Source organism: Eurosta solidaginis, chromosome 3 (assembly GCF_040869045.1).
Source record: "Eurosta solidaginis isolate ZX-2024a chromosome 3, ASM4086904v1, whole genome shotgun sequence".
In the NCBI taxonomy this organism is placed as follows: domain Eukaryota; kingdom Metazoa; phylum Arthropoda; class Insecta; order Diptera; family Tephritidae; genus Eurosta; species Eurosta solidaginis.
Window position 1 is genome coordinate 271413892 of NC_090321.1, and position 27207 is coordinate 271441098.

At 34.1% G+C, this 27207-nt stretch overlaps 1 protein-coding gene across 12 annotated transcripts in view; it reads right to left on the minus strand.

The window, feature by feature from the left end:
- Positions 1-27207, minus strand: part of ITP (ion transport peptide) — a 248134-nt gene that overhangs the window by 140932 nt on the left and 79995 nt on the right. Inside the window, exons 1-2 of one of the 12 annotated variants that reach the window (XR_010951352.1) lie at positions 18614-18984; positions 1059-1494 (exon numbers count right to left, since the gene is read on the minus strand). The exons of 9 other annotated variants lie outside the window; for them this stretch is intronic. The gene's annotated coding sequence lies outside the window, so the exon portion shown is untranslated. Of the gene's footprint in view, positions 1-1058; positions 1495-18379; positions 18985-27207 lie in introns of those variants that run through there. 2 more of the 12 variants (XR_010951353.1, XR_010951351.1) reach the window with 2 other exon arrangements.

Here is a 27207-nt window from a genome sequence, read left to right on the forward strand (position 1 = left end):
CTTTTTTAAATTAAATTTTTTTCTTTTCGATCAGTTTCTTTCTTTTGAATTTTATATACGTATACGTTAGATCTCACGCATATGCTCAAAAAGCGTGAATTCTACTTATTCCTGAAGGAGGTATTTCGGTTTTTTTTTAATCAATTTATCTATGATTAATATTACAGGAATGCGATTCTGTGGCTTTTCCTAATGTTCACATGTTGTTGAAAATCTTGTGTACGCTTCCAGTAACAACGGCAACGAACGAGAGATCTTTTTTAACTCTTAGGCTGATTAAAACCTATTTGAGAAACACGATGAGTGAAAATCGATTGAATGGCTGTGCATAACTAAGCATCCACCGTGATCAAATTGTTACCGTTGATGAAGTTTTAGATGAAATGGCAAAGAAAGGCCGACGCATGCGCTTGAGTTTCTAATGTAACCTTTTTCGTATCATATTCTAAATACACGTAATTTAATGCTAAGGCTAAAAGAACATTTTTTTTTTATTTATTTAACTGAAAAAAAAAAATTTTTTTTTTTAAATCCCCAAGGCAATTTTCTGGCTACGCCCCTGTATGGGATATAACTATATATAGCTCTGATCAAAGTGATTTTTTTCAGGATATCTTCTATTATATATTAGAATAAATATCACCGAGTTTCACGTTTATGCTTTCTAAATTGCGGCAGGAATGACCAAAATCGTCTTATCTTATCGGTTGTATGGGAGATATATGTTATAGTGGTTCGATCCTACCGGATCCGACAAATGTCTAATATAATACAAAAATACATCCTTGTGCCAAATTTCATTGAGATATCCAAAATTTGAGGGACTAGACAGACGGATGGACGGACAGAGGGACATGGCTATATCAACTCAGTTCGTCGCCCTGATCAATTCGGTATACTTAATGGTGAGTTTATCTTCTATATTTCTCAACGTTACAAACATCGGACCAAAGTTAATATACCATTTCATGTTCATGAAAGTTATACAAATATATATATTTTTCTTAAGTATTTCACTACGCTGTTAAAAATTCATAAAAAGGTCTAAATTTACTTACATTTATTGAGAACTTCATAGATATTTATTTCAAGTACAATGCCTTTTGATGTTTTGGTTGGTTTTTATCTTATTTAGTATTTATAGTTCGTTTTTTCTTCCTTCTAAACTTGTTCTCAAGTAACTACAAACACTTTGCTTTTAATCACTTTTATGCCACTGTTTAGTAAATTAAAAATTATTCAACTTTTTCTTGCTAAGCAAATACTGGGAATCGGCTTTTAAATTTTTTAAATTTTCTTTTCTTGTTTATTTGCTTTTGTTGCAAATATTTATATGCGTATTGTATATAAATTTTATTGCGTTTTTCTGTTTTGTTTATTAAGTAACTTTTGCCACAAATCAATTCATCAATATTTGTTTAATTTAGCAACACTATGAATGGTTGTTGTGGTTTTATTTTTGTTGTTGGAATTCCGATATGAATACTGCACGATCTGTATATAATCATAAGAATAAGAAATCAATTTATTTTAATTTAACGAATCTTTATTATGTTTTCATTCTCACACACTGAGTGGCGGCGTGAATTTTTTGCGGTTTGAAATCGATTGCTATTTTTTTTAAGTTTTTTTCTGCTTTCTCTTGGTGCTACGTGCTGGGCGCCAAATAGCGCATAACTCATTTGAGCGACAAAAAAAAAAATTGCATTCGCAAAATTGGTGGCTTGATTCCAGGCTTATTAGGCCCTGTTTTTCAATACTTGATTAAACTAAGCTTAAACTTTGTTTGCTTAAACTCTAGTGAAACTTAAAGTCCAGTTAAACAACAGAATAGTTTACGGCAGCATTGGATTATTGTTATCTATATAATTTATATAGATATGGATATCGATAAATAGAATAATGATATAGATACGGCAACACTTGGAATTTGTTCACCCAACAAACTTGAGCAAAAATTTTTTCCAGCCTTAGAGTAATACATATAGTTCTGGAGTTGATATCCAACATCATTCTCAAATTATTCTCTAACCTTTGAAAGATTTTGAGAAATGTATAATTCTCAAATGAATAACCAACACATCTCTCTAGTAGATATCTTTCATTGGATATAGAGTTGAAGTGTAGTTGAAAAAAAAAAAAATCTTCTTCAAGGTGATACCACCAAGGCCAACAGCTGTTGATTGTGAGAAATTAAAATCTGGTAGCAGTAATGAAGCGTTATATATTGAAAATAAATATTACATGCTTTATTTTATTTTCTTGAAAATAATGTAATATTGGAATCTTATATTTGAGTCTAATTAGAGAAGCACACTTGAGTAGAAGTTAGGAACTATTTTTTTTCTTCAACTTAAGTTACAGCATTTTTTTGCTTTACAAAAGATTCCCTTTTTTAACTTTCCCTTTTTTGCTGAGAACGCTATGATTCTCAAGTTGAGCTACTGCTTCTAAAAAATTTTTGAGATTTTAGAAGTATGCCAGTTATCAACATGACTTCTAACGGTACTCAAGCCCAAACGCCATTTCGAACGAACGGAAATAACTGATCGTTTAACTAGGGTTAAACCCTGTCAGATCGGCCACTTAAGCTCAGCTTAAACTTTAGTTCAAGTATACTAAAAAATGTAGAATATCTTTAAGCGCAGTTTAACTGACAAATTGAGTGTAACTTGTACTCAAAAACCGGGCCTTAAAGTGATTACTTGCTATAAGCTCGGATTTAATTGGCTTTAAGAAAACTTTATAAAAACTATTTCAAGCGAAATTATTTCAGTAAAGTTAGAGAAATAATTATAAAGAAGCAATTTTAGTAGCAAAACTTATATCTGTTACGACCACTGATATTTTCCTATATATAAAATATAGCATAAGCAACATGCCTTATATGGAGGAAATGTTTACCAAAAAGTTATGAAAATTCAGGGTGCACTTAATATCGTGGTTTTGTTTAAGAAAATTTTCAAAATATTTTTAAAGCGTTAATTTAAACCGGTTCGTCCTAACGTTTATCTAATAAAAATATTGAAATTGAAACGACTTTAAATGTTCCATAAGAGCGTTGCTAGAACTACGAATGAAATGTGGGTTTTGCTAGTATGAATAAGGGTGCGTTCATATTGGAGTTGCGATACTAACATATACATATATATATGTTTCCTAGAAAACTTTCAGTATTCGCCAAGAAGACGGAGTTATTTTGTAACATAAGTCCTGGTATCTAGTAGGGGCTTTTAATGTTTGGTCGTCAAACAAATTCTGGTAACACAACAAACAAATTCAGTTTATGTGAGGTCTTTATTCCCAGATTTCCTTTGCCAGTTCAACCTAACCTAATATATTTACATATCTTTTCAAAAGAGCTGTATGTTAAGCAAAGAGTTGATAGCTCCGTACGACCACCGCTGGGTTATCTCCTTGGGAGAATCGAGGAATATGAGAACAGGGCAACGGATTTGCTATGGATCAACAGGGTTGACTGCGAAGTCTCAAGGTTTTTATCGCCATGCTTGGATACGAAAGGCACCAGCTTCCTTCTCAAACTGAACAAATCCGCTATCGCACCATTGCTCCGACGGTGGCGAATACCGATTTCAACAAGCTCCCTCAGCAGAAGCTGTTAGGATGAGAAGTTGATCTACCACTTTCTCTGCCGATGTCCGAGGCTTCAAAGAAGAAGGCTCAGATTTCTTGGCGTACGGTTCTTCGACAGCCTGGCAGAGGTTGGAAAAGCGGACATCTCGCTTTGTTTTGGGGTCATCAGGGAAAGCAAGTGGTACGTTGAGGACCGCTAGGAGGTAATGGGGTTAAACGAATGTTCCGCCACCCTAGACTTACTGAGGGCACTCACAATGGACAAAAATGTCTTCGAGTGGAAGTGTGGGTAATTCCCACGCACGCCCTCTTAACCTAACCTAACCTAAGCAAAGAGTGATGTGTGGTGTTCTATGCTCTCATTTCACTCACATATTGGTTCCAAGATTCCCTTTGATACAGCTTGGCTTTTCACTCCCACTCTGTTGCCAGCCTCAGCAAATGCTTTTTAAATTTTTTTTGAACCTCAACGGTATATGAACGGAAATTTGAAAGTATAAATTTATTAATCTATTAACAGCAGACGTTCATATGCCTGTAGTATGTATGTTTGAATGCGCATTTGCATGTGTAAATTATCTCAAATATTTAATGCACATTTCGATTTCGTTAATGTTTTGAAATGCCGGAAGTATTTTCTTGGCGCGAAATTATGTTTCCTGTGGATATTCCATGCACATATACACAAATAACTAACGGGTGTGTTTACAATGGATTCTTCTTAATTTAGAAAATTTAAATCTAAAAATTTGCATAATTAAAAAAAAAAAAATAAATAAATGTAAGGCGCGATAACCTCCGAAGAGATCTAAGGCCGAGCTTCTCTTCCAATTTGCGTCGTGCTCCTCTTGATTTTTCCCTACAAATTGGCCGGACGGGACCTACATGTTTTATGCCGACCCCGAACGGCATCTGCAAGGCAGATGAGTTTTCACTGAGAGCTTTTCATGGCAGAAATACAATCGGAGCGCTTGCCAGACACTGCCGAGGGGCGACCCCGCTTAGAAAAATTTTCTTCTAATTGAAAAATCTTATTTCTAAAATTTTGATGTTTCTTTGCCCGGGAGTTGAACCCAGGGCATACGGTGTGATAGGCGGAGCACGCTACCATCACACCACGGTGGCCGCATAATTTACAAATTAAAATAAATGTAGATATTATTTTCAAAAAATTTTGTAAGCATTTTGCTCTGACTAATCTAATAGAAATTTGAATATTTTGCATACTTTTCTTTCAAAAATTTTTTCCTCCCAATTCAATGGAAAATTACAAACAATTTGTGAATGATTAAGCGTTGTTGACCTCAAAAGACCCTAGTAATGCCAATTATAAGCAAATATTTTGAAATGCATTTCCATTTCATTTTACAAATTCAAATTAATTGACTTTTAAATTTAGTACACGCAATGTAAACTATATTGGCATGGATGCCGATTTCGAAATTCGTTTATTTACTTGTCGTGTAAGCTTTTAGACAAGTGAATTATTTATATAAATCATTTTTCCAAGTAATTCGCCTAAATTTAGGTATTTCGCTTGGGAGCAAATGCAGAAGCATGAAACCCTAAACTTCAGCACTTATGTAATGCTTGGTTTCACTAGGTCATATTGGACCACAAACTTGGCCATATCTATGAAACCGGCTTGTCATACGACGTCAAATGCGTTTGCCATCCGTTTTGACTACAAAGTGTCAATTAAGTTGCTTAATAAATAAAAACGGCAATTGCCCAACGGTATGCCAAAATTTGACATTCAAATTTCATTTCCCAGCATGATGACAATTTGTTTTCATTTGCCAACTAGCACACCCTCGATAAGTAATGCCACACCAGTGTGAAACTTTAGTAGTGAGAGGGGTGTTAGAGGCGTTGGTTACACATTGCAACTGAAGAGATGTCATGTGGGGACACATTGCAAGCAGGTCATACATTATGTGTGTTGGGGTTGATTCTGGATAGGTAAGAGTTTAACCTGTTACAGTACCCAGATCGAAGTTGGGCTGGAGTGACGCGCGTTTCCCTAGGGAGAGTGCGTTCCTCTTCTGCGAGTTCTGGTTATTTTTCTTTAAGAACTGGATTCGCCGGGCAATTCTGAGGACCTACCTTGTCTTTTTTGCTTCATACGTCTGTGTTCTCAGGTGCCGTATTTCCTCATAAAGCTTAAGCCGCTGGGAGGTGTGGCCTCATCAATTAGATGTCCGTTGGGATGCCCAGGTTTGTGGTATGTAAAAGAAACTTTTTGTTCAGCATTTCATTTCTCTCCCTAATGGAGAGTACTCTCGCCTCATTGTGTGTAACCCGCCTGTTATTTCAGGGTAACCCCATTTTTGATGTCAGTCTTTTGAAATACCTGCATTCATATGCCTAATCCTCTCTCTTTGTCATAATACAAATACAATGTTTATTATACGTTTTGGCATTTTTTTTTCGTTTTCCAACTGGCGTACACTTGTGCCAATTCAAAAGTCCACTGCATGTGAAACAATGGAATATGGTAAGATGGCTTGTAAAATGAATGAACACAAATTTTGAGGTTAGATTTTAACCACACAGTTTTATCTACATCTAGTCGGTTATTGAAACTCAATTGATACGAAATGACCAAAGGAACAGTTTGAGGCAGCTTTTGATGTCAGTCATTTTGACGTATTGAAGACCAAATATTAGTACAGAGTAGCACTTATTGCAAAGTGTAATAGTATACCTTGTATTTTTCAGTCGTTTTTTCTTTATTTATTTCTTAATGCTGTGACTAATATTCACATCACTAAGTGATACTAACATCCCTAATCCGATATTAAGCAGCCACTTGTATGTACGTAAACAAATCAATCATCATTTACACATGTACATACAAGGTAGTAGAGAGATACTCACCATCAGGCGAAGTAGTACTCACATATACACACGCATATGGCTAGGCGAGAGAATATAAACTACAAATATACATGTACATATATGGCTGGTAAACAAGCATGAAGTTCGCGAAGTTACTGGATCTTAGGAGAAATGGATCGACGAGGCAACAGAGAGTATAAAAGCAGCGCAAGCCGAGGAATGACTAATCAGTTTGATTTAAGCACGCTATTGGTTGTGAAGTATAAGTGTTATTGTGAAGTACTCTCAAAGTAGTCTAATAAATACCATTTTGCATTATTGAGTATTTGAGTTATTTATTCAACAGTTTAGCGATTCGAACGTTAGCAGAAGGTTTCGAATAAGAGGAAATTATCTAAACTCGTTACAATATTATATCTGTAGGCCTCAAATTGTCATTGTACACCTAAATGTGTTTCTTACTGACTATCATGAAGCTAAATGGGTTTGTTAAACTCGTCTGGACAATTTTACGCCACTGAAAATGAAGATGTAATGATACTACGTATAGTTCTTTACAGTTACAAAAAAAAAAAAACAAAAAACAAGTAGTTGTAACACAGTATATCATCTGCCTTGTCACTACAATTTAGCAGTCGCCAATACTAATGAGACGGTTAATAGCATATTGTTGTATAACAGAAACATCAATTACACACCTGTAGCTATGGACAGACATAACAAATTTTAGATACATAATGCACTTAAAAGAAATTGTATGAACCCACATAGAGTTTTATCTCTAAATTTTTTTTGGTAGCTACATTTAAGTAAGTGCTCATAAGTGTACGCAGCACGGCAGACCCCTGTTGCTAACGGCCGTTTGAAGTAAAGTAACAGGTAAAAAGTAACTACATCACTGAATAGCCACTTGACAGCGACAGAGTAATAAGTACACTTGTGCCAAGACAATTCAACAAATCAAGTACTTAGGATAGCATGGTGCGCATGTGAATGAAAACAACTAAGTACGGGACTGTCTACGGCTGTGCAGAAGGCTTCATACCTTTTATGTATGGTACTGAACAATAATCATATCCCATTCGTAATATTCAAATAATCGGCTGCATAAGATAAAAAATATATAGTGAACAGATGTACATACATGGGCGATTTTTAAGATAAATATAAAATAAAAAATAGTTAGGTACTTTGTGTGAGGATCCAAAGCTTCACGTTTTTTGTGGTCTGCATGAAAACACCATCACCATGAATCACTTACACTTATTTCAACAATATATGACGTAAGCGTAAGTATTTGATGAAATTTAAAGCTTCTAGCCGTTAAAAAGGGGGCAGGGGGGTATATACTATATTGTAACAAATTTAGAGAAACGCCGCTTATTTGCAACCTTCTGCTAACGTTCGTATCGCTAAACTGTTGAATAAAACACTCCAATATTCTGTATTACAAAATGGTCTTTATTAGACTGCTTTGAAAGTACTTCACAATTAAACTTCACTTCGCAACTGATAGCGTGTTTAGAGCAAACTGATTGCTCATGCCTCAGCTGGTGCTGCTTTTATACTCTTCGGTTTCCTCGTTCGCATATTTCTAGGCGTTTCTACTTCTAGAATTTACCAGTTCGCTGAAGATTGCATACTTTTGTGAGTATCTCAGAAGTATGCATGTGTATGTGTGAGAACTACTTTGCTGATGATTGCATACTTTTTTGAGCATCTCTCCGCTGCTGCGTGTACGTATGTGTAGACATAATGATTGATTTGTTTATGTAGATACAAGTAACTGCTTAGTATCGGCTTAGAGATGATTGTATCCTTTAGTGTTGCTAATTTTCGTCACAATATGTATATACCACCGATCTCTATGACAAAAATATATGCTATATACGTAGCCATTTGGTGAGATTTTAAGTTTCTAGCTGTTAAAATGGTGTAGAAATTGCGAAAATTTTTTTATCTGAAAAATCGGTTGTATGGGATATATACTATATATACCACCGATCTATACAATGATTTCACACCACAATAACTGCCCTATACGTACGGTTGCCAGACGTACTGATTTAGGCAGGACAGTACTGAATTTTCACTCGCTGTCCTAAATTTTCACAATTCCCAATTCAGTGCGCAAATGTCCTGATTTTTTACAATTCTGTACTGATTTGTTCTGATTTTTCTATCACGACATATTTAATCGCAAAACTTCTGAAGTTATTTCACATGATTAAAAAAAATTTTTTGGTTTTCATGATCAGAGTCGCCCTGTTCTGTTTTAAAAATGTTCTATTCCACTTCGTTATCACACACATAAATACTAAATAAAGTAAACAGAGTTGCAAACGCTTTGAAATACGCTAAATGCTTTGCAAAAAGCAAGTACATTGGAAAAAAAATTCCAGTACAATGATAATAAATTGAAAGTATTTCGTTTAGGGAACGAAATGAATTTCTCTCAATTCACGGAAATAATTAATGATTTTTATATTAGAGACATCGATTTAAATATGCTGTTTGATGAATTTGTTGCCCTAAAAAATTTTCTTACAAATGAAACAAAGAGTTCAAGTTTTGAAAATAAATGGATACTATTTTTCAATAGTGGCTCTTTTTCCCAGTTTGAAAAAATTTTTAACGTTAGAATCAATCAGTGTGTGGATATTCATACGTGAATATAATGGAACTTATTGATCTCTAAATAAGTATGAGCGTACAAGGACGCCGTACATGAATAGTATGTACCTAAATATGTAAAAATGAATGTATATTTTCATTTTTAATGTATGCTTAATAAAACTCGCTGTGAATTATAGATATTTTGTTTTTATTTAATAATTTGGGAAAAATTTAAACAACGTGACATCAGGACGGACAAGGCGACAGCTGTTTCGATTATACCTTGTAAATCTCTTCAAAGCCTTTTCTCCCGGGAGTGGGAGTCGAACTCGCACCCCTACGATAGTTGAAATGGTTGTAAACGCATTCAGCTACGTCATGCCTGTTGTGAAGTCTTTCCCAATTGCCTTCTTTATGCATATTTTAATCTTTTACACATTGCATACTTCGTATGCAATTATGTGTTAAAGCTATGCTTGGTACGGCGGTTTTCAAAGAAACTTTGGTTTTTGTTGCTGTTTTCGTTCTATTTATAGAACTACAACGAATTAACCAATTTTGTCTGTTTGTATGATTTTTAATAATCGGGGATTGCCCATATTGCTTTTTTTTTTTTAAATGTATGAAAACATTTATTTGAAGCAAATTTTTTATAATTTATTTAATAATTTGGGAAAAATTTAAACAACGTGACATCAGGACGGTCACGTCCTGATGTCACGTTGTTTAAATTTTTCCCAAATTATTAAATAAATTATAAAAAATTTGCTTCAAATAAATGTTTTCATACATTTAAAAAAAAAAAAGCAATATGGGCAATCCCCGATTATTAAAAATCATATTTTGTTTTTAACAAAAGTGTACTGAATTTTCCTGATTTTTTAGAGCTAAAATAGGCGCATGTACTGAATTTCCCCAAAAGAAATCTGGCAACCCTACCTATACGTAAGCATTCGTTGAAATTTGAAATCTCTAGCTGTTAAAATGGGGCAGTAATTACGAAAAGCTTCTTATCTGAACAATCGGTTATGGGGGATATAGGCTATATAAACGGCCGATCTCATTCACTTTTTCAGACAACAATATGCATAATATACGAAAGCATATGATGAAGTTTGAAGCTTCAATATGATATGACAAAAATCCTCTTTGCTGAAAAATCCTTTGTATGGGGGATATATGCTATAGTCGTCCGACCCGTTCGATTGCGACAAATGTCTAATCGAACATCGAAATATTGCCGCTCACCAAATTTTATCAAGATATCTCAAAAATTGAGGGACTAGTTTCCATACAAACAGACAAACGGACAGACGGACATGGCTAAATCAACTCAGCTCTTCGTCCTTATCTTTTCGGTATACTTATTGGTGGGTCTATCTCTTTTCCTTTAAGAACTTACAGTTTTGAGATTCGTGACAAAATTAGTATACCATTTCATTTTCATGAAAGGTATAAAAAGGTGAAAAAAGATAGAGAGAGAGAGAGAGAGAGAAGAAAAAAGAACTCAGAGACAAGCAATTACAGTAAAAGTAATCCTATTATAAAGATTGTTGATATTAAGAATGTGGACATGATAAGACCATTGGCAGCGCAAACAGTGAATATACATTGTATGTCTCAATATATAAATACAGAATAGGTACTAGTGTAGGCTTACTGAGTCAACAACTTCATGACTTTATTACATAAACGCTTATGGAAATGTTGGCACTATGATAAAAATCTATAAAAATGTTGTCTTTTCATTGAAGATTTTTTCTAAAAGATTGACCTAGAGTGGCATAAAGACTGACGAAGTACATTTTATCTATTTAAGATCCATGCATAGGAAGTAAGCTCGTGCGTTATTTGACATATATTTTATTAAAATCAGGATGTGGAAGAAAAAGATATCATCATTAATTGGAGTTTACTCAGCTACGCGATTTTAGCTATTGGATCATAAAATACGTCAAACATTTCTTTTTTGTGATAACTTAAGCTAGTTGTGAAAACCAAGAGAGACCAACTAAGTGGTATTTCCGATACCTTTCAGGTATCACGTTCACGGTAAGACTTGCATATAATCACATACCATCACCTGGCCACTGAAGCCTTTGGGCTTTTATTCGCAAAAAGCTCATCATTAAATTTCTTTCGATACATTTCATCATCGTTACGAGAAGGACTCTTATACCACAAATGCATCTCGTCTTCTTTTGGTGCTGCTCACTATTCAGAGCAACATATTAATGCACGTTAGATCGAACGACTTTAAAGGATTATTATGTTTTCTCGATAGAGAACTTTAACTTCCCAGTTCATAGGCCATAGGACTGACGTATTATGCATACGAGAAGCGAGACTCTGACGACCCCAAAGTCCTTACACGAAGGGTGTGGTACGATGACTTAGAAAGTTCAGCGTATACACGATTATCAACTTTGATAACACTCCAGAAACTTACAACAAAAACACAACCTGTAGTGAAGAGGTTGAGGGAGTGGAGATAGATTTGAAAATTGAGGCTACAACAGATAAAGAAGAGTTTTAGCTAGAGGCTGAGATATTAAAAGAAATAAAAATTTAGATAGAGAGATGATGATAGATCATAGTATTACAGAAAAAAAAATATTACCATATTTTGTATGGATGAATGCCTTAGAACTTCTTTCTTCAAACTCGATAAGAAATTTCAAGTATTGAATGCTCGCATAGAGAACAAACATTTGCCGACGGCGCGTCAGCAGCTATCAAATACGAGGTGGCTTTGGGTTGATGCGCTCGGAAAAATTTAATAAAAAATAATTTCTAGACCTCACACGAGCATGGCGGCTTAGTACCAAAGCGGTTTGCACTTATAGCTTACAGGTAATATCGCTACTACAGTCTTTTCACAAGAGTTTTGATATTTCGTTGACTGTTGCAAAAACAAAACAAAAAACCGGCACACTTATGCACGCATCCAGAAAAATAAAAGAAGATAATCAAGTTCGTTATTAAAGTCATTTGAATTGATTTTTTGGTGTCCCTTACTTCCTCCCATATCTCTACATTTCACATTTTTGGCGCAAGCTGAATCAAAACAAAAATTGAATGTTTACAATGGAATCACATTTTTAATATTTAGCCAAACATTTTTTAAGTTATAGCTTAATAAAACGTTCAGTGAATGGTGCGCAATAAGTAAGGCAGTTCGTAAACGAAAAAGGCTAAAAAAATATTAAAGATTGACAATTTGGGTATTTTCCATTGCAAGTTAATATTGAATGAATGCGAATGCAAAAATTATAATTTCATATATCTAGAGATTTCTTTTATATATATATATGTATGCAGGTACTGGAGCTAAAAAAGGAGGGAAGGGTGAGCCATTTGATTTTTTCTGTTGTTGTTCTCTTTTTAACTAATTTATTTTATTATTTTTTCTCTTTTTAACTAATTTATTGCCGAGGAGCGACCCCTCTTACAAACATATTCTTCTAATTGAAAAAACTTGTTTTTAAAATTTTGATGTTGCATTGCCCGGGGCATGAACCCAGGATCTTCGGTGTGGATGGCGAAGCACGCTCTCATCACACCACGGCGGCCGCCCAGTGTGTGGCAAGTACTCCGAGTGTATTTCTACCATGAAAAGCTCTCAGTGAAACCTCATCTGCCTTGCAGATGCTGTTCGGAGTCGGCATAAAACAAGTAGGTCCCGTCGCACCAATTTGTAGAAAACAATTAAAAAGGAACACGACGCAAATTGGATGAGAAGCTCGGCCTAAAATCTCTTCGGAGGTTATCGCGCTTTACATTTATCTATATTTTAACTAATTTATTGACTTTTCTATTCTAAAATAAAATAAAAATAAATCAAAAAAATTTTAAGCACTTGGATTGGAAAGTTGGTAGGAAAGGATATATTATTAGTCAATCAATTTCGCTCCACCTTTATATTTTTACTTCTCATAAATGTTTTTGCAATTTCTATGTCAAAATTTAAAAATCAAATTTTAGCAAGAATATGCCTTTATATAAGGAGGCATTTTTTGCTGATTTATGCTGCTGATGCCATTTATATAAAGAAATGCTTAAAATTATTTATTTTATTTTTATTTTCTCCTTTTCTTAGATTTTCTCGGTCTCCTAACCTATCTGTTCAGTTTTACGCTTGTAGCTCAATGAGAACTTACATAAAAATCAATCCCAAAATTCCCTCCGTTCCGCTTGATTTTTCTAAATATCTCAGTACGTGCACCCCCTAGCGAATCTTTTTGTATTGTGTCATCGGCTGTCATCGACCTCTGAATTAAGCTCAAAATTTTTAGCCTTCAGCCCATCGAATAGTTACTTAAAACAAAGTTTCAAATTTCCAAATTATTATCTAATTTTTTCGATCCGTGTGCCACCTAACGAAATTTTTTTTCCTTTTGTTCCTTTGTCACAGTGTCTCTGTCGGTCTCTGAGGTTTCACTTTTTAGCTCAATGAGAAGTTACTTTAAAATCGATCCCAAAACACCAAATTTCCAAATTTTTATCTAAATATTTCGATCCGTGCGCCACCTAAAGGAATTTTTGTCTCCTTTTCCTAAATTTCTCGGCGTTTTATCCTCTCTGTGAAGTTCTACAGTTGTAGCTCAATGAGAACTTACATAAAAATCAATCCGAAAATTCCCTCCGTTTCGTATGATTTTTCTAAATATCTTATCCCGTGCGCCCCTAGCGAATCTTTTTGTATCGTGTCATCGACCTCTGACTTAAGTTTGAAATTTCAAGTCTCTAGCTCATCGAGAAGTTACTTAAAAGCTGGTTTGAAAATCTTCAAATTCTTATCTAATTATATCGATCCGTGCGCCACCTAACGGATTTTTTCCCTTTTGTTGCATTGTCACAGTATTCTAACCTATGTGTAAAGTTTTACGTTTGTAGCTCAATGAGAAGTTACTTAAAAATCGATTGCAAGATTTGTATGAAAAGCGGACAAACATTCAACCGACCTAATATAAATGAAGTAAAAAACATGTCACCTTCTTATAGAGCAAAATACTAAGATCATAAATGTGTTATCAAATTTACCATTCAAGCAATTGTACTATTTAGAACAAATAAAAGGACATAAGAATGGTTGGAGGATGAAACGATCGAGCTAGGTTAGGTCTCGTGTCCTACGTTTGTCAGGCTAAAATTACAGCTATCGATAATTTCTCCACTCAATACTGATATATTCTAATCGATACGTTGGTATCGTATCTGGCTATTGAAAAAAAAATTTGTCGTAGCTGAAAAATCCCATAAACTTTTCCCATGGATACTGAAAACTAATTTTACGAGTTCGGTGAAAATAATTTCTTGCCTGAAATACTGAAGATTCAAGTGTTTTTTCTGCAATGTTTTTATACTCAGTTGAGCAGAGCTCACAGAGTATATTAGATTTGATTGGATAACGGTTGGTTGTACAGGTATAAAGGAATCGAGATAGATATAGACTTCCATATATCAAAATCATCAGGATCGAAAAAAGATTTGAATGAGCCATGTCCGTCCGTCCGTCCGTCCGATCGTTAACACGATAACTTGAGTAAATTTTGAGGTATCTTGATGAAATTTGGTATGTAGGTTCCTGGGGCTCATCTCAGATCGCTATTTAAAATGACCGATATCGGACTATAACCACGCCCACTTTTTCGATACCAAAAATTTGGGAAAACCGTAAAAGTGCGATAATTCATTACCAAAGACGAATAAAGCGATAAAACTTGGTAGGTGAGTTGAACTTATGACGCAAAATAGAAAATTAGTAAAATTTTGGACAATGGGCGTGGTACCGCCCACTTTTAAAAGTTTTTCAAGCTGTAATTTGGCAGTCGTTGAAGATATCATGATGAAAGTTGGTAGAAACGTTACTCCCATTATTATATGTGTTCTAAATAAAAATTTGCAAAATCGGATGACGAACACGCCCACTTAAAAAAAAAATTTTTAAGTCAAATTTTAACAAACAATTGAATATATTTACAGTATATAAGTAAATTATGTCAACATTCAACTCCAGTAATGATATGGTGCAACAAAATACAAAAATAAAAGAAAATTTCAAAATGGGCGTGGTTCCGCCCTTTTTTATTTAATTTGTCTAGAATACTTTTAATGCCATAAGACGAACAAAAATTTACCAATCCTTGTGAAATTTGCCGACCAAAAAAGTTAAGCTTGGCCCTTAACAATTTGCCAGCAACATCTACGGATGACCCCAGAAGTGTGACTCTTAAATTTACCTCGATAAATATGTGTATCTTTTATCCCTATACATCTGCTGATCCCTATAAAAGATATTTGAAAAATGCAACTCCAATGTCGGTTCAAGTAAACTGAGCTTCGTAATCTCCCTAATTATTAGTGAAGAATTTTTTTTTATCGAACTGAGTATTCGTCGGAAAAGAAGAAAAATCGCAAACGAAAGCAACAAATAACAGTTTCTGCATAAAGTGAGAGTAATGTTTCTCGAATTTGTTTCAGCGCAGTGGTTCCAACTGACACTTTTAACATTGCGATGCCCTCATAAACCTTAAAAACGCGTTCTTAACTATCTCATTTCGCTTTTTTCCCTGGAAGAAATGTTACCTTTATGTTGCGCTCTTAGTTTCTAACTTTTGAGCTAGGTCATCTGGCGCTGTGCAAAATTGTGTGCCATTTTTGTTGGAAATGAGACCACTTTTGTTATTCAGTGGAAAATATTTTGTGGAAGAAACACACAAACTCACAAACTCACGGGAGCGCTGCGAAGAACCAACAGGGCGACACTATTTTCAGAAAAGAAAACGGTATCAGTCACAGGTGGTTCTGAGACGGACGCTGTCTTTATTATATTGGTTCTCTTGCTTAGACTTAATTTCTTAAATAAAAAGTGGTCCGCTGGTTTTTATAACAAAAATTTGAATACCCTAAAATCTAATGCATAGTAAGCGAGAATTTTGTCCGGTTTTTGTTTCTGAGTAATTTGTTTCTGTAGCAAAAGAACAACTTTTACTTAAAGAATTGAACCTAAGCAAATTCTCGCTTTTTTGCATGCCTCGCTTTACATCCGATTGGCACCAGTATGGAGATAGTGATAAAACCTTTAGAGCAGAACAATTATAATAATCGTATGTTTCCTTTCCATTACTTAAAACGTCAAAAAACTATAAGGTCACGGGCTTGAAATTTATACCAAATGAGTTATAACTTTGAAATTTCTTAAAATATTATGGATGACAAACTTGGCTGGAACATTGTATGACATCTGCTGACGGCCATTGTTTTTGACACCAATCTAAGGCCTACGAAAACACGATTCTTACACGAGCGCCTAGTAGAAACATATTTTTTTTAGTATTCATTGGCTCACCCTTTATTTAACTGTTCTCAATTATAATGAAAATGAAAATTATTTTAAATAAAACATATTTTGTACGATGTTAAACGTATTGGCTGATTATGGTGAAAGAAGCAGACGAAAATTTAAAAAAACAAGTAAAGGTGTCTAAGTTCGGGTGTAACCGAATATTATATACTCAGCGTGAGCTTCAATTGTACATTTCATTTCAGATAAATTACTTTTCTACATAGCACGTGGCCACGCCCGTTTAAAAAAAAATGTCTCCCCATTTCCTCTTACAATAAAACTTGATAAGTAAAATATCATTGATTCAAAACTATTTCCTGCTAAGTTATAGCTTATTATTCTAGTCTACGACCCTTTTAAACTTGTTTTATATCTAATTTGCCGTGGTCTTTAAGCGATCTCGTCCATTTTTCCTAGAAATATTTCTTGCTATACTGACAATTTGTGTACCAAATTTTATTAAGATGCGTTAATTTTTCTTCGAGTTATGGCTCCCGAAACATAGAAAATTGCTTAGTCATAAAAGGGGAGGTGCCACGCCCATTTTTTAAATTTGAAGTTGTTCCCATTTATTGTTATAAATCCACTTGGGAAATGAAATACCAATGATATAAAGCTGTTTTTGGCAAAGATTTAGCTTATTTTATTCGTCCACGACCCTTTTAAAAATCTTTTATATAAAAGTGGGTGTGGTCCTTAACCGATTTCGTTAATTTTTCTTCAAAGCATTTCTTATAGTAAAGGCCGAATTTTGTTACGATAAGTTTAACGATTTTTGATTGATGATTAATAATGTTTGTAAAATTGATTTTATCACATGTGGGCGGTGCCACGCCGCTTTTAAAAATTTTTTCCAAATTTCTATCAAGAGTCAATATGAGTCCACATGTCGAATTTCAACATTCTAGGTGTATTATATAATAAATATTCAGGTTTTTTGTGTTTTCAAAAATGTTATATATATATATAAAGTGGGCGTGGTTATCATCCGATTTCCCTCATTTTCAATACCAATCTATTCTAGGTCCAGGTAAGCTCGTGTACCAAATTTGGTAAAGATATCGCAATATTTACTCAAGTTATCGTATTAACGGTAAGACGGACGGACGGACATGGCCCAATCAAATTTTTTTTTCGATACTGATGATTTTGATATATGGAAGTCTATATCTATCTCGATTCCTTTATACCTGTACAACCAACCGTTATCCAATCAAAGTTAATGTACTCCGTGTGCAAAGCACGCTGAGTATAAAAAAAACACCAAAAGTGAAAGAGCAGCGGCGTTTTGTTGTCGCTCATTTGTGGTTTAACCCATCTGCTGATAGCACTATGTAGTACAATTATTTAGCTGCCTGCTGCACGTGCGTAATTAACACTCGCAACGTGCGTTTTTTGGTGGAATTGACTGCGGTCATTTATTATTTATCAAATTTATGTATTCACACATGTAACTATTTTTTTTATTTTTTCTTTAAGTTTTTGTCTTTTTTACTCTGAAACAAACGGCACTTAATGCCAATTTCACACAGAGGCTTAATGAATTAATTAGTCAAGTTTTCTATATTAAAGCCCTTATTAAACTCAATATTCGATACAAAATACAAGGGCCTTGTGTGAAAAAGGAATCTTAGATATTCCATTAAATAAAATTATGATTCCCTTAAGTTTCTGTGTGAAATCGGTATAAAATTCTTTCACTGATTTTTTTTTTGGTAAAAAAAAAGAATTTTTTGTATATTGATTTTATTTGCGAGAAACCAATTAAATTTTCAAAATTTTGTGTTAAAGACAATTTATATATTTTATTTTTCTAAAAACCTACTAAATCCCAATTAAACTTTTCCCGCAAAACAATTTATCAATCGAACCGCAAAAAGCCGCCGCCACATCAAACACCACAACAAATGACGTTCGATTGTCCGTCGTTCGTTGAATGTTCGAACACACTTTTACAAATAAAAATTTTGATAATACAACTTTTATGTGCGCTTAAGAGTTTACACTATATTATAATGAAATTCATATACGTTTTTGAATATTATTTTTTTTAATTAAAAAAAATTCCGGGAATTTTAAAAACTTTTTAATTTTAAAAATTTGTATTTAAAATTAAATTTTTTGTTCCTGATATTCCTTTGTTTTCTCAATCACGCCGTTGCTGCATCTTAGTACTGGATTTGTTCGCAAATATTTTTTCATGCTTTTGCTTACATTTTATTTATTTATTATTTTTTTTTTTTTGAATGCATTCATTCATTCATTTATTTATTTTTCTTTCGTGTAACGCACACCGACACTTTACGTTTTAACAAATTGACTTTTTTTATTCGTTTTTCTTTTTGTAATTTGTATGTGTGTTGCTTTCGTTTCAGCAGCGTTTGATTATCTAAGAAACAAGAAATATTTTGTTGCTGTATTTTCTTTTTGTAGTTTATAGATATCTCTCGCACAATCAAAATGAATTTGAGCTGTTGTTAACTTGTTGCTTCTTATTTAAGGACTAAACCAAATGCGACGTCAGACATTGTATTTTAAATGAGCGCCGATATCTGCTAAACCTCACTACCAAGCAAAACTGCCAACAATCAGTGAAGCAGTCAAGAAGTGTTGAGGGAGCGCCGGTTGCGCGGTATATATGCGGCAGGAGCAGCAGCACCAACAAACTCACCAATTGCTCAGCCAGCCCCATTACCAGTGGAGTGGCAAGTGTTGGTTGCCAATCTGTCTGAGCGGCAAAAGCCACATACACACACATACACATTCATCACACTCACACATACATATATACACTCAAACCATAGATAAAGCGTTTGCGCGGCAATATGAAAAATCTACTCGCGCAACTTGCTCACACAAAAATTACACTGATAGATACTCAGATACAATTTACTCATCCATTTGATTTAATAAAATTATAAAAATGAGTACGTACTCGCACAATACATAGAGTACTAATGGCTCATGTGCATAGCATACAACTATCCACTTGTATCCATTTTGTATGGCATCTCTCTTTGGTATCTTATACAAGTTTCTCAATATGAATCTCTTGAAATGCATATCACCCACAGATACTATCGCTGATATTGCATCCTTAGTTCTAAAGGGTGCTAACTCAAAAATGTACATTTTTGAAGCTATGAATACCACCAGGTGCTTTAGGTCGAAGCCGGCCGATCTTTATTAATTTAATATTAGCTCCACTAATCGCAAAGAAAACACGTGGAAAACACTGAGAATTCCCTAACTGCATATACAGCTGCGAACAGAAAAATAGCAGCGGTGATATTTTCAAATTTCGTCATATGAATTTTTCGTTTTTTATTATCGATGTTTTATGAAAAAACTTTTTATGAAATTTGTAACTAAATCTAAGCAAACGAATCTTGAAAACCTTTTCGAAAGTATTCGAAAATTCGTGATCATTTTACGAAAAAATTTCCAATAGTCGCGTCACAATGAACTTTTTCATATGGCTGCGTTCAACGTAATCTTATGTATGACAGTAACATCACCACAGTCACGCAAGATGTTGCGTTTGTAAATATAAACAGCGCTTCAGATTTATCAGATGAAATTTATTTCGACGGGTCTATGCACAAAATTCCGCGAAGGACTGTTATAAACATTCTCACTATAAAAGAAAATACTTGCTAAAATAGTTTGTCTCCAATTATTTTGTTAATAGTTTTAAATTGTGCAAAACGTCATAAAAGTACCAAAGAGTGGGAAAAATAGTTTCACTTACAAATTCTGGAAGCACTCATAGCCATAGCAAATGTGTTATCCTTCTCCTTATACTTTACACGTAGCAAAAGTTAAAGAATGCCAAATTGTGCAAGTCAGATGGCGCTATTATCGTTCGATCTGCCATCCTTCATTAAAAATACGTGCAATCTACTCATCATGCATAAGATTGCGTTGAACGCATCTATATGAAAAAGCTCATTGTGACGCGGCCAAAACTTTTGAAGTTTTCTTAATTTTTTTGTGTATGCAGCCTTATAACCCAATCACTTTTAGTAGGGTGTCTTAGACTTTCCTCCGTACAAAGTGTGAAACGTTTTTTTTTATTTAAAAAAATCTGAAGTTACCTCCGGAAGAACTGTAACAAATCTATTCGAATTTCGAGAGACTTATACCTTCTACTCGGTTTGGCCGCCGTAGTGTGGTGGTAGCGCGCTCCACCTACCACACCGAAGGTCGTGGGTTCAAGCCCGGGGAAAATCAACATTGAAAATTTAGAAAAAAGTCAATTATAAGAAAGTTTTTCTAAGCGAGTTCACCCCTCGGCAGTGATTTGGAAAATAGTGCGAGTGTATTTCTGGTATAAAAAGCTTCTCAGTGAAAAATCTCATTTATTTATTTTTATTTATACGTTCTACTTTGTTATACAAAAATTAAGTCGGCTCCAAAGCTGCTTACCCAAAAGAAATTCAGTGAACTAAAAATAAAAAAAGTTAGAAATTTACAAAATATTTTCTCGAATTTTCAAATTATTCTGAAAACGTTTTCGAGATTTAATTATAAAATTACAAAATTTTATAGAAGCTCTTCTCAAAATATCAAAAAAAAAAAAGAATATAATTGGGAAATTTTATAAAAATTACCACTGCAATTTTTCTGTTTGCTGCTGTGAGACAGTCAGTTTTTTGCGCATTTAAAAAAAATGTTTTTGTTTTTTACGTTGGTCTTTGCCTTATATCTAGGTGTGCGATATGCACGTGTGTGTTTAGTGATTGCATTAGCCGGTACACCGGCACACGTTTGACAAGCTCCGCATAATGCCTTTCATAACAAAAAAATGCAGTCAAATGCAAAAGCTTCTTCAGCCCAATTGTCAACCAACCTACCCGTGACGAATCCTTTCTTTAACAGCCGAGGCTCTGGCGACCCCAAGTTCCTTATTAATCATTCAGGGGGTGGGAGGGCGTTATGGCCTAGAAGGTTTCATCTGGTCATACCAAATCGTGCCCGAGATGGTGAGGCTAGTACCTTAATTTTGCTTTTCCCCAAAGCCTTCGGGGAGCGTCTTTATCGATAATACAACAAAAACAACATTGATGGTGACAAGCGATTTTGGTCATGTTGTAAAAAAGTTGGAAGAGTTAGAACTTTAGTGTCCCAGTGTTTTACATACAAAGCTTAACATTCCATACTAACACTTCAACTATCCCCGATAATTTACTTCAGTTTTTTTTTTGCCCAGAAAAGAGAATGCCTAGTAAGCCTTTAGCAACATGTTGCGCAGCACGTATACCTTAGGGACAAATGTAAAAACATGTGTGATGGATGGAAAACGGTGGGGTTTTCAAGTGTTAGTATGAAAGGACCAATATTCCTAAAGAACCAAAGTTTAAGCTCTCCAGGATTCTGCAGGCATGGCCGAAATATAATTACACTGTACAACAGTGATTTTGAGACAAAGTAACCATCATATATTTCTGAAAGGAGGCATCGCACAGATAATTTTTTTTAACAAACTTTTACAACTATTACACTTTGCGGAGTGATATAAAAACTTATTATGAAGTCAACGCTGTTGTTATTAATGTAGTTTGTCAGTTGTGATTGGTAAGCCGCTGTGATGTGGTGGTAGCGTGATATCCGCCTTTCACACCGATTGTACTGGGACCGTATCGTGTTATACAATCCGTGATCAAAATCTATTTTTTAAATCGGAATAGCTTTTATATTGTGAATCGGATTAAGGAAATGTGTAAAATAGTGGGTAAGAGGAAGCTTCGGATCGATATGGCTTTTCAATACGTGGTCGTATAACATGATATGGGCCTTGGGTTCAAGTCGCGGGCGAAGAATTTTGTTTTTATTATTATTATTTAAATTCCATTTTTAGAATAAGTTTTTTCAGTACATTTGGAGATGAAACTCCCACTATTTTGGTTTTTATTAAGAACGTCACACAAAGTGCGGTTTTGACACCAATTTTCATTTTTTATGTAGTACACAACTCTCAAGATTTCAAACTTTGTTCGCTGAGAAGATATTGAACCTTATACAACAAGTAACATTTCATACTTGAAATTGCATCATTTCTCCTCCCAAAACTTTTTTTAAATTTCTACAGAAGGCATCAGGAAATTCCTACGTGTAGATGCAACATGTTGCAGAAACTTTTAGTACACGGTATTTTCCTCTTTGGAATTAAAAACCCTGGAAAGACTAATAGTGGAGTATTGAAGTATTAATGTGAAATGTCAAACTTAGTAATGAGAGCATATTTTCTAGAACACTAAAGTTATAACTTTGCCAAATTTTGTACAGCTCGACCAAAGAGTTGTTGTGACCCTCAATCTTTGAGTGCAAATAAAAAATAATTCAAACGTGCTATACTATTAGTATGATCCACGAAGTACGTTTTCTAAAAGATTTAATGGTTACTTTGGTGCAAAGAAAAAGTTCTGATTTTTTTTAATAATTTCGAGTTTCTTAACTTTCTGATAAGTTTTAAACCAAATTTATTATATTTAGTTTTTAGTACTTACATAAGTATTCTGAAAAGTCATGTGTAATAATACAACTGACGAATTCATCTTGCCGCTTCATTATTATATTTGTAAGGCAAGATTTACTGCCACTCTACATCTGCCGCAAAATAAATGACTTGCAAAATGGAAAGAGTACAGAAAATAAATTCTCTTGGATAGTTGAGCTCTCAGTTGGCATAGAGAGTTAGCAATGCAAGAGAGAATAAGATCGATTCCCAAAATTGTTCGTACATATATAGTAGGGAGAGCAAACGAGATGCAAATTCTTATGACAACATACACTAAATTATTTAGACGCACAAAACGACTGATTAATTTCTAACTAAAAAATTAGGCACAATAGCAATTAATAGAACAGGCGTATACGCCCAAAAGTATGTTTAGATGTGTTATTTAAATGGTAAGCGCAAACGCCTGAAAGCATGCTTAATTTTCTCAATCACTCACTTTGTAAGTAAATATCAACAAAATAAGATGCATTTTTTCTTAAAAATTTAGCCTATTATACAAAATAAATTACTTAAGTTTAAAAAATTATTTAAAAAAAATTTGTTGCCTTATATAAATCACAACATCTCCTACCACCTACATTCGAATGTATGTATGTATATTTGAAGAATTAATACGCACTAGCAATCAATTCATTGACAAATGCGTTTTTACTCCAAAAAGAAATTAATTGATATGAATTGATGGGCTCTTTTGTAGTGCGACTGCACGCGACAAAGCGACAAAATATATTCTCTCGCTAAAATGTGTACTCTACATAAAGTGAGTGAGGAAATCAATTGTTTCATTATTAAATACTCTTGATCTCTTTAAAGATCTTAAACACTCTTGTTATGCTCTTTTGAGAGGATTTTTCATTGCAGCATTTTAAGGGCAATATTTATGGTTGGGCATAGCACCGATCACCACTTGTTGATTCTCAGGCTCACATCTAAAACTTAAAGTCGAATAGCGCATATCTTATAAAATATCTTAAACTTGCTAATGTAGGTACGTATGCATGTATATGTCGAAAACGAATTTCCCGTTTTAGTACATTATTTTCGCGAATGAATAGTGGAGTTTTTACTGAATATGTCATATAGAACGATAGACAATGAATTATAAAATTCAATGATTTGCAGAACTCCAAAAATCGTTATTTTTGACTTAACTCACTTTAGATCATGATGTGCAATATTTATCATTTGTAGTACATAAACTGAAAGAATGAACATTTATTACTCTAATTGGAATTGGTGTTATGCTTACATGTTATGCTTACATAGTAAAAATTATTTCAGCGTAAACATGTAGTTACGTGCGTATGTATGTATGCCTATAACTCTGTAAGTGTATTAGTTTATGACTCATGTAATGTTGTTTGGAGTTTCCCCTCAAAATCGCATTGTTTTAGAGCACTTTAAACTTTCTCATCTATTGTTAAGCAAGAATATTTTTGCATTAATTGGTACTTCATAATTGGTTTAATAATTCTAATAATTGAGGGTTTTTAAATCTTATTAAAATTAAAACTGAAGTCGAAATTTCCATACGTCTGTTATTTCAATTAATTTGTCAAATGGACTTGTTTGTGGAAACATAAGAAAGTTAGTAAAGATTTCCATGATTCCTAGTAATATGAGACTTCTTGTTGTTTTTATTGTAGTGTGCCTCGCTCATCGCTGTATTTACACTAGGTGCGCTCGGTGCGTCCGCACAGGGTGGCAGATTTTGGGGTGCGGCAAAATTTGGAACATTATTATTATGAAATTGTTCGTAAGAAAACCGCTATTCTCGCAACTATGAATGTGGAAAGTTCCGACAAACGCAGCTTTATTCATTAACCGTCACCTGCCAACAGCATTTAAATTTTACTCACACATTTTGGGTAAGTTTGAATGTAATTTAGTTATTATATTGTTAAAAACTTTTCAACAAATTCACTTTTTCAATTTGACATACCCAGCCAAAGTGTGATCAGCTGTCATTCTGTTCCCGATCGAGTAAACATCTTTTCAAGTTTGACGGCTTGCAACAATTAATTTCAATAATTACCTATCGGTTCTTTTGAGGATTATTATGTGTATTTCGAAAATATGAGTGAGGGGGCGCAAAAGGTGGCTCTGGGTATGAAAAGCGGGCTTTAGAGAAAACTATTAAGAAAAGGAAATTTTGAGCAAAACTCCAAAACTACATAATGTTTGCACCAAAAAAGATGGTACAGAAGAAAAGCCTATTGATATTGAAAATTACTCTATCTCGGAGCAGGAGGTATATACATATCTCACAATAATCCACATAGGTTGATACTCTCTTGCAAACTCTCTGTACATTAACCCTACTGAAAAATATTGAGATTCTATATACTGCGTGAAATAGCAAAAGTGGATTCTACACCTGACGTATCGCATTTTGATCAACTTTGTAAAAAGAGATGTAACGCCTGTTGAAAGATTTCTGATGTTTATTGAAAATACAGAACACAAAGCTCAAATCTTCAGCTGTAATATCAGTTCTCGAGTTTCTGAATCTTAATATTGCAAATTGTCGAAGTCAGTTATACGAAAACGCAAGAAATGTATCAGGAATTTATTCAGGTTTACAGGCAGGATTCAAAGAAATCAATGATCTAGCGGAACACGCTCCTTTTGCAGGCCATTCAACGAATTTCGTAGGGGTCCATGCGGTAGAAAGTACGTCTGAAGCAGCTTCTTTCTTTAATAAAGTCCAAGCACTGTACAATTCCTTTACTGCATCGACACACCGTTGGGAAATTCTACAGACTCACCTATCAAAAAATTGCATTAAAAAGTCAGTCGTGTTTGCGTTTCATAAGATTTATCACATCCCATAATAAGTTAGCAATTATCTTGTATCTTTATAGGAACTTTTAATTTGCTATTACGTGTTTAAATATTGTAAGTCAAATGATGGATGCATTATTTTATTTGTGGATTTTATTTATAAATAGAACTATGTATATTAGGGCGGGTCAAATTGTATGGGGGAAAAAACTTCAGGTGCACATCCAGTTTCTGAATCCATGGGTCATACTGAGTAATATTGTTCATGGGACCATAGGTCTGAAATGAACTTCGAGCCTCCCAAATTTTGTCAGAAAATATTTTTCTTTAGAAATTTTTATTATTTTTGTTAGAAAATATTTTGGGCTATTTAAAAATTGAATATGCAATATGGAAAAGTAAAATATTCGTCGAGTTTTGCAACAAATTCGTAGATTTTCCCCAAAAATAAGCGATAAATGCGAAAAATAGTAGGAAGCTTTCCCTATAGCGACCAATATTTTACTTTTCCATATTGCAAATTCAATTTTTAAATAGTCCAAAATATTTTCCAAAAAAACAATATTAAAAATTTCTAAAAAAAATGTTTTTCGAACAAAATTAGGGAGGCTCGAAATTCATTTCAGACCTATGGTCCCATGGACAATATTACTCAGTATGACCCATGGATTCAGAAACTGGATGTGTCTTTTAAACAATAAATTTGACCCACCCTAATATATATGAAATAGAAAAGGATTCATCTCTTCTTACCCTTCTTGAGCATTATTCTTGAATCAACTTGTCAACTTTTTATAGTAATTTAGATATAAAAATGGACATTATATAATTATTCTCTCATAATTAGATGGCGAACAAATGAAAACCTTTCTATATCGACTCTACATAGTATCGTTATGAATTTTTTTTTAATTATTCGTGTAGAATTCAAAAAAAGGCGGAATTTTCCCCAGTGCACAGGGCGGCGTTTTAAGTAAATCCGGCCCGCATTTCTTCATAATGCTTGCGAAGAAGACTTGTTAAGTCCCTGTGAGGTGCGACCTCTGCAATCAAATGTATGTTGGGATGCCCAGGATTCTGGGTATTCAGCAGAAACTGTTGGTTCAGCAATTCATTTCTCTACCTTATGGGGAGTGCTCTCGCCTCACTGTGTAAATGGTGTTCTGGGCACATAAGCAAATAACTCGTAGCAATCCTGAGAGCAGTGTTTTGACAGCCCTGTAGTTAACCGTTGTTTCGAAATTTTTAAGGTAATGTTAATATTTGTGTTAAGCCTTTGCAGCTCATCATTAAACCTCCTTCGATACAAGCGGTTAAAAAATAAAATAACTGGCTCGATTTACCTCCGAGAAGGTTTGCGCCGAGTTTCTCTTCGAATTTGCGTCGTGCTTATTTAAAATTTTTCCTACAAATTTGCGGAAAAGGATCCACATATTTTAAGCCGTCTCTGCAGCTGCAAAGTAGATTACATTTCACTGAGAAGATTTTTATCGCAGAATAC